The sequence below is a fragment of the Coregonus clupeaformis genome, chromosome 35 (assembly GCF_020615455.1).
Source record: "Coregonus clupeaformis isolate EN_2021a chromosome 35, ASM2061545v1, whole genome shotgun sequence".
NCBI lineage: Eukaryota > Metazoa > Chordata > Actinopteri > Salmoniformes > Salmonidae > Coregonus > Coregonus clupeaformis.
In genome coordinates, this window is record NC_059226.1 from 2,871,475 (window position 1) to 2,884,511 (window position 13,037).

Below are 13,037 nucleotides of genomic sequence, written 5' to 3' on the forward strand. Positions count from 1 at the left end.
CTGTGTCTCTCCTCTCTCTCTCTCCCCTTTCACTCTCTGTGTCTCTCCCCCTCTCTCTCTCCCCTTTCGCTCTCTGTGTGTCTCTGTGTCTCCCCCTCTCTCTCTCTCCCCTTTCGCTCTCTGTGTGTCTCTGTGTCTCCCCCTCTCTCTCTCTCCCCTTTCGCTCTCTGTGTGTCTCTGTGTCTCCCCCTCTCTCTCTCCCCTTTCGCTCTCTGTGTGTCTCTGTGTCTCCCCCTCTCTCTCTCTCCCCTTTCGCTCTCTGTGTGTCTCTGTGTCCCCCTCTCTCTCTCCCCTTTCGCTCTCTGTGTGTCTCTGTGTCTCCCCCTCTCTCTCTCTCCTTTCGCTCTCTGTGTGTCTCTGTGTCTCCCCTCTCTCTCTCTCCCCTTTCGCTCTCTGTGTCTCTGGCTCTCCCCCTCTCTCTCTCCCTTTCGCTCTCTGTGTGTCTCTGTGTCTCCCTCTCTCTCTCTCCCCTTTCGCTCTCTGTGTGTCTCTGTGTCTCTCTCTTCTTTCGCTCTCCTCTCCCTTTCGCTCTCTGTGTGTCTCTGTGTCTCCTCTCTCTCTCTCCCCTTTCGCTCTCTGTGTGTCTCTGTGTCTCTCCCTCTCGCCTCTCCCTTTCGCTCTCTGTGTGTCTCTGTGTCTCCCCCTCTCTCTCTCTCCCCTTTCGCTCTCTGTGTGTCTCTGTGTCTCCCCTCTCTCTCTCTCCCTTTCGCTCTCTGTGTGTCTCTGTGTCTCCCCCTCTCTCTCTCTCCTTTCGCTCTCTGTGTGTCTCTGGTCTCCCCTCTCTCTCTCCCCTTTCGCTCTCTGTGTGTCTCTGTGTCTCCCCCTCTCTCTCTCTCCCTTTCGCTCTCTGTGTGTCTCTGTGTCTCCCCCTCTCGCTCTCCCTTTCGCTCTCTGTGTGTCTCTGTGTCTCCCCCTCTCTCTCTCTCCCTTCGCTCTCTGTGTGTCTCTGTGTCTCCCCCTCTCTCTCTCTCCCCTTTCGCTCTCTGTGTGTCTCTGTGTCTCCCCCCTCTCTCTCTCTCCCCTTTTCACTTGTCTCTGTGTCTCCCCCTCTCTCTCTCCCTTTCGCTCTCTGTGTGTCTCTGTGTCTCCCCCTCTCTCTCTCTCTCCCCTTTCGCTCTCTGTGTGTCTCTGTGTCTCTCCTCTCTCTCTCTCCCCTTTCGCTCTCTGTGTCTCTGTGTCTCCCCTCTCTCTTCTCTCCTTTCGCTCTCTGTGTGTCTCTGTGTCTCTCCCTCTCTCTCTCCCCTTTCGCTCTCTGTGTGTCTCTGTGTCTCCCCCTCTCTCTCTCCCCTTTCACTCTCTCTGTGTCTCTCCCCCTCTCTCTCTCCCCTTTCGCTCTCTGTGTGTCTCTGTGTCTCCCCCTCTCTCTCTCCCCTTTCGCTCTCTGTGTGTCTCTGTGTCTCCCCCTCTCTCTCCCTTTCGCTCTCTGTGTGTCTCTGTGTCTCTCCCTCTCTCTCTCCCCTTTCGCTCTCTGTGTGTCTCTGTGTCTCCCCCTCTCTCTCTCTCCCCGCTCTCTGTGTGTCTCTGTGTCTCCCCCTCTCTCTCTCCCCTTTCGCTCTCTGTGTGTCTCTGTGTCTCCCCTCTCTCTCCCCTTTCTCTCTGTGTGTCTCTGTGTCTCCCTCTCTCTCTCTCCCTTTCGCTCTCTGTGTGTCTCTGTGTCTCCCCTCTCTCTCTCTCCCTTTCTCTCTCTGTGTCTCTCTCTCTCTCCCCTTTCGCTCTGTGTGTCTCTGTGTCTCTCCCTCTCTCTCTCTCCCCTTTCGCTCTCTGTGTGTCTCTGTGTCTCTCCCTCTCTCTCTCCCCCTTTCGCTCTCTGTGTGTGTCTGTGTGTCCCCCTCTCTCTCTCCCCTTTCACTCTCTGTGTCTCTCCCTCTCTCTCTCTCCCCTTTCGCTCTCTGTGTGTCTCTGTGTCTCCCCCTCTCTCTCTCCCCTTTCGCTCTCTGTGTGTCTCTGTGTCTCTCCCTCTCTCTCTCCCCTTTCGCTCTCTGTGTGTCTCTGTGTCTCTCCCTCTCTCTCTCTCCCCTTTCGCTCTCTGTGTGTCTCTGTGTCTCCCCCTCTCTCTCTCCCCTTTCGCTCTCTGTGTGTCTCTGTGTCTCCCCCTCTCTCTCTCTCCCCTTTCGCTCTCTGTGTGTCTCTGTGTCTCCCCCTCTCTCTCTCCCCTTTCGCTCTCTGTGTGTCTCTGTGTCTCCCCCTCTCTCTCTCCCCTTTCGCTCTCTGTGTGTCTCTGTGTCTCTCCCTCTCTCTCTCCCCTTTCGCTCTCTGTGTGTCTCTGTGTCTCCCCCTCTCTCTCTCCCCTTTCACTCTCTGTGTCTCTCCCCCTCTCTCTCTCCCCTTTCGCTCTCTGTGTGTCTCTGTGTCTCTCCCTCTCTCTCTCCCCTTTCGCTCTCTGTGTGTCTCTGTGTCTCCCCCTCTCTCTCTCCCCTTTCGCTCTCTGTGTGTCTCTGTGTCTCCCCTCTCTCTCTCTCCCCTTTCGCTCTCTGTGTCTCTGTGTCTCTGGCTCTCTCTCCCTTTCGCTCTCTGTGTGTCTCTGTGTCTCCCCCTCTCTCTCTCTCCCCTTTCGCTCTCTGTGTGTCTCTGTGTCTCCCCCTCTCTCTCTCTCTCTGTCCTCTCGCTCTCTGTGTGTCTCTGTGTCTCCCCCTCTCTCTCTCTCTCCCTTTCGCTCTTGGTGTCTCTGTGTCTCCCCCTCTCTCTCTCCCCTTTCGCTCTCTGTGTGTCTCTGTGTCTCCCCCTCTCTCTCTCTCCTTTCGCTCTCTGTGTGTCTCTGTGTCTCTCCCTCTCTCTCTCTCCCCTTTCGCTCTCTGTGTGTCTCTGTGTCTCCCCTCTCTCTCTCCCCTTTCGCTCTCTGTGTGTCTCTGTGTCTCTCCCTCTCTCTCTCTCCCCTTTCGCTCTCTGTGTGTCTCTGTGTCTCCCCCTCTCTCTCTCTCCCCTTTCGCTCTCTGTGTCTCTCCTCTCTCTCCCTTTCGCTCTCTGTGTGTCTCTGTGTCTCTCCCTCTCTCTCTCCCCCTTTGCGCTCTCTGTGTGTCTCTGTGTCTCTCCCTCTCTCTCTCTCTCTTTTTCGCTCTCTGTGTGTCTCTGTGTCTCCCCTCTCTCTCTCCCCTTTCGCTCTCTGTGTGTCTCTGTGTCTCCCCTCTCTCTCTCCCCCTTTCGCTCTCTGTGTGTCTCTGTGTCTCCCCCTCTCTCTCTCCTTTCGCTCTCTGTGTGTCTCTGTGTCTCCCTCTCTCTCTCCCCTTTCGCTCTCTGTGTGTCTCTGTGTCTCCCTCTCTCTCTCTCTCCCTTTCGCTCTCTGTGTGTCTCTGTGTCTCCCCCTCTCTCTCTCCCCTTTCGCTCTCTGTGTGTCTCTGTGTCTCCCCCTCTCTCTCCCCTTTCACTCTCTGTGTCTCTCTCTCTCTCTCTCCCCTTTCGCTCTCTGTGTGTCTCTGTGTCTCCCCTCTCTCTCTCCCCTTTCGCTCTCTGTGTGTCTCTGTGTCTCCCCCTCTCTCTCTCCCCTTTCGCTCTCTGTGTGTCTCTGTGTCTCCTCCTCTCTCTCTCCCTTTCGCTCTCTGTGTCTCCCCCTCTCTCTCTCCCTTTCGCTCTCTGTGTGTCTCTGTGTCTCCCCTCTCTCTCTCTCTCCCCTTTCGCTCTCTGTGTGTCTCTGTGTCTCCCCCTCTCTCTCTCTCCCCTTTCGCTCTCTGTGTGTCTCTGTGTCTCCCCCTCTCGCTCTCCCCTTTCGCTCTCTGTGTGTCTCTGTGTCTCCCCCTCTCTCTCTCCCCTTTCGCTCTCTGTGTGTCTCTGTGTCTCCCTCCTCTCTCCCCTTTCGCTCTCTGTGTGTCTCTGTGTCTCCCCCTCTCTCTCTCTCCCCTTTCGCTCTCTGTGTGTCTCTGTGTCTCCCCCTCTCTCTCTCCCTCCTCCTCTCTCGCTCTCTGTGTGTCTCTGTGTCTCCCCCTCTCTCTCCTCTCTCGTGTGTCTGGTCTCCCTCTCTCTCCCCTTTCGCTCTCTGTGTGTCTCTGTGTCTCCCCCTCTCTCTCTCTCCACCTGCCCCTCTTTTGTTCAGTGAGGTCATTCCCTCGTTTTCTTAATCCCAGGAGGTGGTTGTCTTTCCCTCCCAAAGTTCTCTCCTAATCCGCCCATGGCCCTCTGCCCTACACATACACACACTGCCCATCACCACCCCTCCCCTGTATAAAACTCCCACTGTCTCTCACAACAATAGTCATTCTCCTGGGCTCCTCTGTCTGTCTGTGTATCTGTCTGTCACACCATTGAAACCTCACCTTGCTCTCGGTAAGTCTTTCTCCAACTCTCCTCCTGTACATCCAGGTTCTGAATGACCTTTCACCTCTTGATGCTGCTCTCTCAGTTTAGTTCGACTCAGTTTAAGCTGTGTCTGGGAAACTGCCGTCTTATGAATCTTTTTGCTATGAATATCTTATCTGTCTGTCTGTGGGATCAGTTTTTGTACCTGTTAGATCAAACTTATACCCTGTCAGTGTTTTTAGTTGGTGCATATATTTCTTGCATTTACTGATCAATGTCAGTGTGTGTGGGTTTTTTAGTAGGCCTGGTCATGTATGATGGTTTGTGTTTTGAGTATATTGTCTTCTGTGGAGGATTATGGATTGTACTTTAATAGCAGCGGCTGGGATAAGGCCCCTCATTGACCTTGTAGCACTTGTAGCCATCCCTAATGTCCAATCAGCTAGTCAGTCATCCTGTGCCAACTGTCTCTTCTTCCTCCCTCCTCCTCGTTCCCACCGGGTTAGATAGATAGATAGATAGATAGATAGATAGATAGATAGATAGATAGATAGATAGATAGATAGATAGATAGATAGATGGATAGATGGATAGATAGATAGACAGACAGACAGACAGACAGACAGACAGACAGACAGACAGACAGACAGACAGACAGACAGACAGACAGACAGACAGATGGCAAGGAGCAGTGATCCCCGCTCTCCCTCCCTCCTAGGACTATTAATACGGTCCTCTCCCCTAGAGCAGTGATAATGAGCCGGTGTGACTCACCCTAATCTCCCACCCTGCCTCCCATCCTCTCCCACGGCGTCCTTGACTAAAATTAACCCATCAGAATTCCACCGTTAATGCTCCCTCCGCTGATGTCCCGGAGTAACTTTACACTTCCCTCAAATCCCGGCTGTCTGTCTTGGCGGACTGCCATTTAGCTCCAAATGGTGGGCTTCTGCTGCCTCACCTGTTAGGCCGACTGCTGGGCCGGCATTCTTAACCCTCCCTCCCGCAGCTGAGCTCACACCCCTTTTCCATATCCATTCTGGCTTCTCCTGGGTCGGTCATTGGGGCACGCAATGGAAAATGTTTTTAAATGTTTTGCAACAGAAAATCAAAATGTATGTTTCTTATTGGACAATTCCAGGTTGTCTCTCCCCGTTTGTCTGTTTTTTACCTTGGTGCCAAATGAACATGACCCTGTTTCTGGTTAGAGTGGAATAAGCTTGGGTATAGGCAGTGGTGTAAAGTACTTAAGTAGTTTTTTGTGGTATCTGTACTTTACTTTTACTTTTACTTCACTACATTCCTAAAGAAAATTATGTACTTTTTACTCCATACATTTTCCCTGACACCCAAAAGTGCACGTTATATTTTGAATGCTTAGCAGGACAGGAACATGGTCTAATTCACACACTTATCAATCAATCAATCAATTTTATTTTATATAGCCCTTCTTACATCAGCTAATATCTCGAAGTGCTGTACAGAAACCCAGCCTAAAACCCCAAACAGCTAGTAATGCAGGTGTAGAAGCACGGTGGCTAGGAAAACTCCATAGAAAGGCCAAAACCTAGGAAGAAACCTAGAGAGGAACCAGGCTATGAGGGGGTGGCCAGTCCTCTTCTGGCTGTGCCGGGTGGAGATTATAACAGAACCATGCCAAGATGTTCAAAAATGTTCATAAGTGACAAGCATGGTCAAATAATAATCAGGAATAAATCTCAGTTGGCTTTTCATAGCCGATCATTAAGAGTTGAAAACAGCAGGTCTGGGACAGGTAGGGGTTCCATAACCGCAGGCAGAACAGTTGAAACTGGAATAGCAGCAAGGCCAGGCGGACTGGGGACAGCAAGGAGTCACCACGGCCGGTAGTCCCGACGTATGGTCCTAGGGGCTCAGGTCTCTCAGTTGGCTTTTCATAGCCGATCATTAAGAGTTGAAAACAGCAGGTCTGGGACAGGTAGGGGTTTCGTAACCGCAGGCAGAACAGTTGAAACTGGAATAGCAGCAAGGCCAGGCGGACTGGGGACAGCAAGGTGTCAGCATGCCCGGTAGTCCTGACGTATGGTCCTAGGGGCTCAGGTTCTCAGAGAGAAAGAGAGAACGAGAGAATTAGAGAGAGCATACTTAAATTCACACAGGACACTGGATAAGACAGGAGAAGTACTCCAGGTATAACCAACTAACCCGAGCCCCCCGACACAAACTACTGCAGCATAAATACTGGAGGCTGAGACAGGAGCGGTCCGGAGACACTGTGGCCCCATCCGAAGAAACCCCGGACAGGGCCAAACAGGAAGGATATAACCCCCACCCACTCTGCCAAAGCACAGCCCCGCACCACCAGAGGGATATCCTCAACCACCAACTTACAATCCTGAGACAAGGCCGAGTATAGCCCACAGAGGTCTCCCACCACAGCACAAACCAAGGGGGGCGCCAACCCAGACAGGAAGATCACGTCAGTAACTCAACCCACTCAAGTGACGCACCCCTCCTAGGGACGGCATGAAAGAGCACCAGCAAGCCAGTGACTCAGCCCCTGTAACAGGGTTAGAGGCAGAGAACCCCAGTGGAGAGAGGGGAACCGGCCTGGCAGAGACAGCAAGGGCTGTTCGTTGCTCCAGAGCCTTTCCGTTCACCTTCACACTCCTGGGCCAGACTACACTCAATCATATGACCTACTGAAGAGATAAGTCTTCAGTAAAGACTTAAAGGTTGAGACCGAGTCTGCGTCTCTCACATGGGTAGGCAAACTGTTCCATAAAAATGGAGATCTATGGAGAAAGCCCTGCCTCCCGCTGTTTGCTTAGAAATTCTAGGGACAATTAGGAGGCTCGTCTTGTGACCGTAGCGTGCATGTATTGGTATGTACGGCAGGGACCAACTCGGAAAGATAGGTAGGAGCAAGCCCATGTAACGCTTTTATAGGTTAACAGTAAAACCTTGAAATCAGCCCTTGCCTTAACAGGAAGCCAGTGTAGGGAAACTAGCACTGGAGTAATATGATCAAATTTCTTGGTTCTAGTCAGGATTCTAGCAGCCGTATTTAGCACTAACTGAAGTTTATTTAGTGCTTTATCCGGGTAGCCGGAAAGTAGAGCATTGCAGTAGTCTAACCTAGAAGTAACAAATCCACCAGTGTTTTAGACCTGACTTATGATAAATCTAGGCCTACACTTATCAAGGGAACATTTTTACTTGAGTCATTTTTTATTAAGGTATCTTTACTTTTAGGACAATTGGGTACTTTTTCCACCACTGGGTGTAGGCCTAGATTTATCATAAGTCAGGTCTAAAACACTGGTGGATTTCATATGTAGCTTGGTAAAAACAGGGAGAACTGATTTAGCATTGACAATTGTCTTAAAGTCAATGTGGTAATGGTTAGGGAGAGGGAAGCAGATCCAGGACCAGCTTTTAGGAGCACATCATAAAACTAACCTAATACATTGAAAAACACAGTCTACTGATGAAAAAAAGAAACAATGTCAATCAACTCATGACAATGTAGTACCACAAACTAACGTGAGCAGTCAAACAGGACACAGTGGAGCTTTGGAAGCAAAGTAATGACAGGACCAACTCTATCAGCACTGGACCTCCACCAATGTTGTCACCCGCCATGTGTCCCTTCGTCCATCCGTCAGTGCGTCTCATTGTCCCTTCTGTTGGCAGGGTAAACACACTGAGTAACTCATTAGCCGTGACACCCGTTGGAAAGGGGGATGGATTAATCTCCGTGAGGCGCCGATGGCATTTTAGGATGGCCGACATTGTTTCAGGCACAAAATCAAGTGAGGGAGAGGCGCGACCACAGCTATGTGCACTAAAAATATTTCCTGGGCAATGCTATGCTATAAATTGTTTCAGGATGACACCATTATGGAGAGATGTCACCGGGAAAAGAGAAGAGGGGTTAATAGACAGACGAGGAAGAGAATAGGGGTTGATAGTCACAAGAAAGAATAGGGGTTGATAGTCACAAGAATGAATAGGGGTTGATAGACACAAGAAAGAATAGGGGTTGATAGAGACAAGAGGAAGATGAGAAAGAAGGACTGGGGAAAGAAGGACCAGGATTCAATCTAATTAACTCCGATATGTGCTGGAACCAACCCCAGGCCCCAAGTGTAAAGTTTTATAAAGCTCTTATATTCAATGACAACATGTATTGCTGAGGACTAGACCTATAGGTTTTGATTATACAAACCCAAGTATAACCAACCACGACTATCACAGTACATTTGGCAGTATTAAATCAACACTTAGAGTACATTTTAACACTACCTCAGATAACATATGGGGCCACTCTACAGAGTGTAAAATGTACTCTGATTATAGTGTTACATTTTGCGTGTTAATGTAACACTTGGTAGTGTAAAATATTAACACTGCATTACACTTGCCAGTGTTACTCAAATTTAACACTATGGGGTAATTAACAATCAGTGTTATTTCTATTAATCACTAGTGTTAATCTAGAGTTAACTCTGATTAGTGTTAAATTCTTGTTGAATTATTTCTATTTAAAGGCCTGTGGCTTTCACCAAATGAGTACCTAGGTGAATGTTTTACAAATTAAACTTTATGACACTACATTACATATATTATAAAGCCTTACTTTGATGGCCTAGTTTTACTCCAACACAGTGATGTTAGGAAATTCCTGGTTTACAGGCCACATCAGGCCTCCAAGTCCTATTATGCTGGCTGGCAAAGTAATGTGTAATTCCTATTGGAATCAAGCAAGAGTTAGGATATCCTACAGTTGGAATTTTTATTGACCTTGTCACGATCGTCATGAAAAGTGGACCAAGGCGCAGCGTGATATGAGTACATACTTTAATAGGTACTTTACAAATACAACAAAAAAACTACAAAACGATACGTGAAGTCCTCGGTCAATAACACAAACCTACACGGAACAAGATCCCACCAAAACAGGACCAAGCAGCGTGTCCAGGAGCAAACGCCGGAGGTAACGTTAGTGGATGTCCTCCTCGGTTGGGGGCAGATCACAGAGGAGGAGGCCGTCCGTTACCGGAGGGTGATGAAGGGGGAGACCCAGGCAGGAGAGGAGAAGCGGCGCCAACCGGGCTGTCGTCGGACAGGCGAGAGGCACCCCCAATACATTTTTTGGGGGGGGCACACGGCATGGAAGACGGGGCTGCTGGAGGCAGCTACTGGGCGAGTTTGTGGATTAGGAGAGGAGGCCACCGGGTTTGGGGGGCTGGAAGGGAGGTTGGCGGAGCCTAGAGGTAGAGCAGAGCCAACTCCCCGTACTCAGGCTAGGCAGCGTGAGACTGGGCAGGTTCCGAGGTATGCGGAGCTGCGTACTGTGCCGCGAGTGGTCCGGCACAGTCCTGTACGTCCTGTGCTAGCACCACACACGTGTCGTGCTAAGGTGGGCATGCAGCCAGGACGGAGTGTGCCGGCTCAACGCTCGTGGCCTCCAGTGCCCCTCCTCGGTTCCGGATATCCTGCGCCAGTGCCACGTGCTGTAGTGCCAGTACGAGTACACAGCCCTGTACGTCCTGTGCTGATGCCTCACACAGAGTGTGTAAAAATAGGCATTCAGCCAGGACGGGTTGTGTCAGCTCTTCGCTCCAGACCTCCAGTCCGTCTCAACAGCCTGGTCCGGCCTGTTCCTGTTCCCCGCACCAAGCCTATGGTGCGCGTCGCCAGCCTGGCCCGGCCTGTTCCTGCTCCCCGCACCAAGCCTATGGTGCACGTCGCCAGCCCGGCCCGGCCTGTTCCTGCCCCTCGCACCAAGCCAATGGTGCGCGTCGCCAGCCCGGCCCGGCCTGTTCCTGCTCCCCGCACCAAGCCAATGGTGTGCGTCGCCAGCCCGGCCCGGCCTGTTCCTGCTCCCCGCACCATGCCTGTGGTGCGCGTCGTCAGCCCGGTCCGGCCCGTTCCTGCTCCCCGCACCAAGCCAGTGGTGCGCGACGTCAGCCCGGTCCGGCCCGTTCCTGCTCCCCGCACCAAGCCTGTGGTGCGCGTCGTCAGTCCGGCACAGCCCGTGCCTGTTTCACCGGTGCCTGGTCAGGTACCGGTCAGCTGCTCCACACCGGAGCCTAAGCAATCCGCTCCACCGATGTCCAGTCCAGCTCCAGCCAGCGGGGCCAGACCAGACCAGGGGCGCTACGGGGGGGGGGGGTTGTTAGAGGGTGGTGGTCACGTCCGGAGCCGGATCCGCCTCCGAGGCGGAATGCCCACCTGGCCCCTCCCCTGTTGGGTTTATGTTGGCGCGGTCGCAGTCCGCGCCTTTGGGGGTACTGTCACGCCCTGGCTCTGGGGACTCTTATATGTTGAGCCAGGGTGTGTAGGGTCTATGTTTTGTGTTCTATGTACAGTTTCTAGTTCATGTGTTTTCTAGGGTGGTTCTCAATCAGAGGCAACGAGAATCAGCTGTTGTGTTTATAGTACACTATTAAAGTAAGATGTACGCATATCACGCTGCGCCTTGGTCCACTCATTATGACGATCGTGACAGACCTGCATTCGGAATGACTGTCAGGGTTAGGAAGCTTGATAAAAAAAAAAGACTAAACCAGAACAACCATTTCAGTAAGGAGTTTAATAAATCCTACTAACTGATTAGATTAGTTTAGAAAAAAATATGCTATTTATATTTGTGCAGCGTAAGATTAATCAATCAATCAATGTGCATGCAAAAACACAGATATTAAAAACAATCCTAAAAAAGTAGAGCATGCTGGGAAATATGATAATGATGGGCGTGGTTTTGATGGGACTGTTTCACTCTCCACAGTGTAAAACAATCATTTTGGTTATTAAAAACCAATGCTGGGGATTATTTTACACCACTGAGTGATAATTTCACGCTTACAGAGTGAATTTAGTTCCTGAATCAATGCTAAAAATGTTACACTGAAAAATTAACACTGGCCAATTTGCTGTGTCCCGTCAAGTTTACTCTCTACTCCTTCACACCAAAGTCATCTATTGGTATATTGTTCAAGATGACAAATAGGAATGGAAAATAGAAGAGAGAAATGAAGAAGGGGAACTGAAGAAAGTGATAGAAACTGTATCTCCCTCTGTGTTTAGGGCCGTAACATTCTCACCTGTTCACACTGTCAATCTCTCTGCTTGTCAGCCAGGAAGATGTTAACACCATGGGACAATTTATAGCAGAAACCCCCATGGTCCAACATGCACAATCCCCTTGTGAGTGTGTGTGTGTCTTTCTCTATGTCGTGTGAACACCCATTATTTTCTTATATATAGATTTTTATTGGAAATATAAAGGCATACAATTTACAATTCGTGGCATAACTACAAATATATCATTTTCTTATTGTAACAAGACCCCCGCCCTCCCCCACAACAAACAACAAAGTGAAAACAAACAAAAGGAACATACACAAAAAAAACAATATTAAAAACACATCACAACATATTGTCCCCTCCCTTTCCCTGTTGGCCCAAATTCTTACTCCTGATCAACAGAGGGTAATTGTTTAAAAAAGGAAATTAAAGGTCGCCATCTCAGGAAAATGTAATCAGTACATCCTCTGAGTGTATTACATTTTTTCGAAATGAATAAAAGACATTAGGTCCTTCAACCAGGCTGATACAGTGGGTGGTTTGGAGGACATCCAATTAAGTAAGATCTGTCGGTGGGCTACAGCATGCTACAACATCTGCTTTACTTTTGGTGAGACTGCAATTACAACGTTTTGCTTTGATGTAGTGAATTCTGTGCAAGACTTTGAACTGAATTAAACCTAACCGAGCACAGGGGGGAAATGGTTAAGCCATCAAATTGACTGTCAAAAGAGGGCGGAAATCACCTATTTTATTTGTTTATAGTGGTAGTGTGTGATAGTTGCTAGATAATCAGTCAGAGTATTGTATTGTAAAGAGGTTGGTGATTATATGTGAAATTTATATTCTCTCCTTTCGGTCTTCTTTTAGTGCAGCCATGTCTGATGTAGAGGAGGAATACGAGTGAGTATGGAAATAGTATAAATCACCGATGTAATGCTGTGATGGCCACTTTCCTGGTTAAAATTTGGAATTTATTGCCAACTGAATTGGTAACTGAATTTCTCTCTCTCGCTCTCTCTCACACATACACACTTTTGCTCTCTCCCCCCCCCCTCTCTCTATCTCTGGTAGGGAGGGGCAGGCGGAAGGTGAGTGGGTTGCTGTGCTGAGGCGTTAGTGTTGTTATTAATGTTGGACCACACTTGGCCTTGCATGTGGAAGTCTATGACCCTGTTGTTATTAGCCTGTGCTCTCAGCTCCTATTGCTTTCAGCACACTGCTGACAAATGGTTTTTAAAGCCCCAAGCCTCTGCCATCTATTAGCCACACGCTCTCCATCTCTCTTTTCATCTCCCTCCATTCCTTTAATCTTCTATCTCTTTAATCATCATTCTAATGTCTCTCTCCATCCCCTCATTTGTGTCTTTTTCTTCTCCACACTTGTCTTTCTTCGTTTTTTTCCCTATTTCTACCGCATTGCCTTGATTTTGTCATTGCCCCATGTCCCTTCTTTTTTGAACTGCTCTCTGACTTTCTCTCTCCCCATTTGGCTCCCCCCCCCTCTCTCTATCTCTCTCTATCTCTCTCTCGCTCTCTCTCGCTCTCTCTCTCTCTCTCTCTCTCTCTCTCTCTCTCTCTCTCTCTCTCTCTCTCTCTCTCTCTCTCTCTCTCTCTCTCTCTCTCTCTCTCGCTCTCTCTCTCTCTCTCTCTCTCTCTATCTCTCTCTCTATCTCTCTCTCGCTCTCCTCTCTCTCTCTCTCTCTCCAGAGGAGGCAGAGGAGGAGCAGGAGGCG

General features: G+C 49.8%; 1 long non-coding RNA gene across 1 annotated transcript; it reads left to right on the forward strand.

Moving 5' to 3' along the window:
* The first annotated feature begins 4,149 nt into the window (after window positions 1-4,149).
* LOC121550875 lies at window positions 4,150-13,036 on the forward strand. Its single transcript, XR_005996995.2, has 4 exons — window positions 4,150-4,254; window positions 12,172-12,204; window positions 12,376-12,392; window positions 13,012-13,036. It is a non-coding gene; the product is annotated as an uncharacterized LOC121550875 (long non-coding RNA).
* The last annotated feature ends 1 nt before the right edge of the window (window position 13,037 follows it).